Here is a 5,499-nt window from a genome sequence, read left to right as displayed (position 1 = left end):
AGGTCTAAACAAGCAGAGAATGACAGCCCTGTTGCTGTATCTTATATATTCAAAAGCCCCTTCTCATTCACGAAAAAAAAGATGAAAACAGTTCATTATGAATTTATAAAAAACAAAATTATCTATTCATAAAAGTCAAAAGCAATATGTTTTGCTTATATTAACCGGTAGAGCTAATACACATTTTTCTGTGATAGTTCATTTGCTCTGACATGATTCTGAATATCAGAACAGAATGTCAGAAAGAGTTATAAATTAGAATAAAATATAAAAAAAAGTTCAGGTAAATTGTTTTCTCTATAGAGCCGTGGGACTCAGTTATTTATTATTCATGAAAATGTTAGCACTTCTAATTTAAACATGGGCTTTCATCTTTACTCATGAATTCACCTACAGGGCATGTCCCTGCTGTAAACATCAAGGTACATCATTATTATTACCGACACTGCCTATTAATAATAGGATATTGGAGCTGTGCTTCTAGTGACATGTTTAATCTGCTTTTGATTAAACTAAGCCTTCAGTTATTCCCAGATAATATTTCCTTGGGTCATACTTCTGAATATTAGGAAGTCACAGCCTTACTCTCATGTCTCTCATGTACTTTGCATTTTTTTTTTTTTGGTCCTATAAACATTACCAGCAATATGTAAGGGCTTCCTGGTGGCCAGTTATCCTGACACCAGACCTTTCTTTCTTTTCCCAGATTGAAAAAAAAAAACAACTTCCTATCAAAAAAAGTCCTTGGTTGGTTTATTCCATTCCTGAGCTGGCTGTGACCACCAAAGCTGTTAATTAATGCCAACTATGACAGCTTATGGAATCAAAGGACACCTGTTCAACACAAACAATCATTAGCTCTAATGAGTTAAGTCACCATCGACAACATAGTCCAGAGGTTGCTGAGATGTTGTCTGCTGCAGTGGATGGAGCTGGGCATCTGGGTTGAGATCTAGGAATTGTTTTAAGGTACAGAAATAATTTATTTGAATAAATACGATATAGGGGTCTCAGTTTATGTGGTGTAGAAGTGAATGTTTGACCTGCTGTAGAATAGTCTATATACAGAATCAGTGTTATAAAACAAACAAACAAACAAACAACAACAACAACAACAAACCAAGTAGGAAACGAATTTGGTACTTCCTACAGATACTCTTTGCCTCTGTGTGAGTCTTACTCTTCTCCTTAGAATTAGTACAGTCACTTAGATTGGTTTGACTGACAACAGAAATGCCCCCCTCCCAACATTCTGCAAAGGGCAAAGAAACACCTTGCTGGTGGTGGCATTCTTATACCAGCCAGGGACAGAGCAGATGGCTGTCCTTTGTTCTTCCTTGTTTGATGCTTGGCCTGGTGGCCAAAGCGGTTTTATGCCTAGGACTCATAAAAACCAAATCGAATGAAATCCAGGCAGTGCAGTGCAGCAGAGGAAGACAAAGACCTGCGAACTGCCACGGTACCCACAGTCCCGCCCTTCAGTTCACACCACAGGCAATGTGTTGATTGCCGTGCCACGCACCTTAGAGGGAGGCTGTCACCCAGGGGCCTGACAGGTAGCCAGGTAACACCCTGCAGTGGGGGCCGTCATAACGTACTAGTATGTGGTCGTCAGATAGGAGATAAAGAGGAACAGAGCAGCTTGAGCGTTATGAAGAAAGAGGGAACTGGAGAACTGGGGATGGAGAGAAGTAGCCTGCCGTGAGTGGCCAGTCCTGCCCCATGGGGCCATGGTGAGGTCCCAGCCCAAGCTACCAAGGGCCATGTCTGAGTCCGTGGCTACACAGTGGCAGGGGTCGGCCTTGACGTCTGCGCGTCATATTACCACTGGAGGTGGTGAGGACGTCTCTGGTCAGGGCAGCTGCTGGATGATCAGGGCTGTGCATCTCGGGCCCTGCCTCACTGGCTTCGGGGCTCTGGACAGAAGGCCCCATCTCTTACCAGCGGCAGCACTCTAGAGAGTGGTCCCTGTGCCCTGCCCAGGCAGCACAGTGGAGCCAGCCTTGGCGGGGGGGGGGGGGGGTGCGGGGGGGAGGGTGGTGGTGGTGTGTGAATGAACCAGCCCTGAGAGAGGGTGCGGGAGAACTGGCCCTACCACTCATCTATCGTGAGTTGGCATGAGTGGGGGGCAGGGCTGATGCCCTCACAGGCCCACACCTTACCACCTGCGGCAATCCTAAGAGCTGGCCCTGGGGTCATGAAGGCAGGTGAGCTGGTCCTGTCCCTCACCGGCTGAGCCCTTGGGAGAGTGAATGCCGCACCTCCACTAGACGACGCGTTTGAGTTGGCCATGACAGAAGGGCCAACCCGGAAGTTGTGAGCGCAGGAAAGATGGCCTAGCCCCTCACAAGCTTCAGCACTTGGGTCAGTGGGCCCTGCGCCTTGCCTGGGCAGCACAGTAGAGCTGGCTCTGCAGGTGTGGGTGTGGGTGAGCTGGCCCTGAGGGCATGAGAGCAGGTGAGCTGATCCTAGCATCTGCAAATGGCACCCTGGGCTTCTGGCTGCTGGCTGGAGCAGTGCTGGAGAGCTCGCCTAGTAGTGATAAGGGAGAGTCAGTGGCAGACCAGCTCAGCCACCACCCAGGCCCAGATCCAGGGCTCTGAGTTGGCCCGTCCCCAAAATCTATATAATCCTAATAGTAGGATGTGTGAAAGGGCCAGTCCTGCTGTTCCAAAACTGCAGGACCTCCATGACATAGAACAAGAATAGGATAACAACTGGGAAGAGTCCTGGTGACAGTCCAGTACTGATGGTGTCACAGAAGCCAGAGATCTTGAACCAGAGCAAAGAGCACTGCAGTGAACATTTGCAAGTGGAGATGTGTGGACAGAGGGCGATACTGTGGGACACACTGGGACACACTACAGCTTCCACAGTGAGACATTTTCTACGCTTTGCTTCTGTTGTTTGAGCGTGTGTGTTTTTACTTTGGGGGAGGAGGTTGTAAAAGCAAAGGACAAATATGAATGGAAGAGCAGATGAGCAGGATTGGAGTACATAATGTGAAACTCACAGAGTCAATGAAAGTAAAAACAGCTCCCCCCCAAAAAAAAACAAAACAAAACAAAACAAAAACCAGAAATGTCAGATGGAAATGAAAAATGATTACCTGAAACAATTTTAATAAGTTGTATGTTCATAGTGTAATGACATATTTCACATGTATATTTTCTTTATCATATTTATACTTAGTTATGTCTAGAGACAGATCTATAAAGAACTGTCTTAAGACATACAATAGAATGGCTGTTGTTCCTCTATAGTTCAGGAAACTAATTGCCTAATGACTTTTTAAAGAGAGTGGAGAATGGAAAGGGTACTTAAAGGTTATTAAAAATGAAAACAGTTATCAAAACCATTAATCACGTTCATATACACTGCTTTAAAGTTTAGCATAAAGTCTATATAGTCTCATCTTTCACCTTCTCAAGTCGTACTCAGTTGACATCGACTATGTGGGCCACCCTGGGCAGCCCTTTAGTTCTCCAAACTACCTACACTTTTGGGGTATATTTCCAAATTAATCATAATATTTCTAGTTACTTCATCTGCTGAAGACATTAGAGGGGCCTCAGAGTCAACCTGTGCTCAACACTGAGCTGTGAGAGTCCTGGCCTCTCAGACAGTTGCCTGCACAGAACCTCTTGAAGGCAAAGCACATATCCTCATCCTGCCAGTCCTGAAGCAGGAGACGGGGTGGTCACTCTCCACGTCAGCAGATAGCATACTGAACACTGCACATAAATGTTCTAAAATAGAATTTGGCTTTTAGATAGGATATTTGCCTCTTTCCTCTATTAGCATTCTCCAATTAATATGTGTCAAAAGAAACTAATAGTGAGATTGGCTTTTCTTCTCTCCATTGGTATTTAACCTCAAACAAATAAAAATGGAAAGGGTTAAAAACATGTCCATTTAGAATGATAGCCTGGGAGAGTTAGAGATGAGAAATAGGAAATTCTTAGATTCTTCGGAATTAAATTCCAGGAGACTGATATTCTTGGATGGTGGTAAGGCTTAAACTTTTTATGGTAACATTAAGTATATGTTCTCAGCCTAAAATGTTTTATTCTAATTGGCTCAACTAAGCATTAAGTTTTTTTTTTTTTTTTTGTCAACAGAAAAAAAATCCTGCTTCTGACAAGAAAATGCTTAATATAGTTGTAAAAAATTATATTTATTGGGTGTTTGCCATGTCCCAAGAATCGGCTAGGTACTTTCACATATGTCATCTCATTATCATGAAAACACAGTACAAACTGATGGAGAAATTAGAAGCCAAATGTAACCCAGTTCTCCTGAAGCATGGGTCTGGTTCTTGGCAAAACTAGATGTTTTTCTCTGGTCTTTCCAGCCTCCTTTTTTCTGCTATCCTACCCTAAATCATTGCCCCAGGAACACCTGCTCTGAAGAAAGTGTGTGGTGGTGTCCATTTGCATCTCATGAATAGTTAAGCACCACAGACAGAAAAATTCAAAAATATATAATGCTAATATAAAAATCAAAGCAATAGCTTATTTTGGGATTCGCTGTGGGTGCACCATAATGCATAGGAGTCTAGAACCTTCTTAGCTACTGAGACTGAGAATTAACAGAACTTGAAAAATCTGAATACTCCTGGAACTCAGAGAAGAAAAGAGTACATTTTCTTCTACTATAGATCATGAGTTCATCAAAGTTGTAGGGAGATATTTAGTTATAATACACCTTGGGCCAAAAATTACAAATGTTTAAAGTAGTAAAAAATAAAAGATTAAAAACCTCTGCTAATCTTTCATGAACATTATGGAATCCTGACTAGGGGTTTTGGTGTGTGTGTGTGTGTGTGTGTGTGTGTGTGTGTGTATGTGTGTGTGTGTGTGTTCATGAGTATCTGACCAAGTTGCCTCATTTACATGTAGAAACACTTGTGCATATGAAATGATGAAAACCATAACAATTGTCACTGAATGATAATACCGTCACTAAACAAAATCACAGAGATTGTTACATTACAGCCCTTTGGAAGATAAAATCTGTAGAGCTTAATTAACACATGATAAGACTATGGGTGTAAAGGAAAAGGAAACAAAAAGATCATTCCTAAAATGTCAACTTCAAGCTTAAACATGTGATGAGAGTCATACAGAGTCCCGTGAGTAATAGTCAGGAGTCTAGCCAATGGCTGGACTTTGTCCTGATCGTGTGCAGAAAGTGGTAAGAATGAACCCTGCTACTATTCTCAAACTAGGATCATCTTGATACAAAAACTCAAGTCTGAATTCTAAGATTTATCTAGGATCAGCATTATGATCCAGGTCAATTAAAGGAAGTGGGCAGAGGTTCCATGGTGAAAACAAAAGCAGGTTTTCATGCTACATGGGCTATTGAAGACACGAGTGTTGGCTTCTGGGACAGGAAGTACTACCTGCTATGGGCTATCCGCTCAGTTCATTACAGAGAGTGTGAAGCATCCACAAAGGTTAGCCAACAGTTAGTAAATCTGCTTGAGCCTCTATT

General features: G+C 42.7%; 1 non-coding gene across 1 annotated transcript; it reads left to right on the top strand.

Annotated features, from left to right (window-relative positions):
* Window positions 1-1,247: 1,247 nt before the first annotated feature.
* LOC132646172 (small nucleolar RNA SNORA48) lies at window positions 1,248-1,390 on the top strand. The gene has a single exon (XR_009584297.1). It is a non-coding gene; the product is annotated as a small nucleolar RNA SNORA48 (small nucleolar RNA).
* Window positions 1,391-5,499: the final 4,109 nt, after the last annotated feature.

Source organism: Meriones unguiculatus, chromosome 10, assembly GCF_030254825.1.
Source record: "Meriones unguiculatus strain TT.TT164.6M chromosome 10, Bangor_MerUng_6.1, whole genome shotgun sequence".
NCBI classification, from domain to species: Eukaryota; Metazoa; Chordata; class Mammalia; order Rodentia; family Muridae; genus Meriones; species Meriones unguiculatus.
The sequence above is the reverse complement of the archived record's forward strand: the minus strand, read 5'-3'. Positions and strand labels throughout refer to the sequence as shown.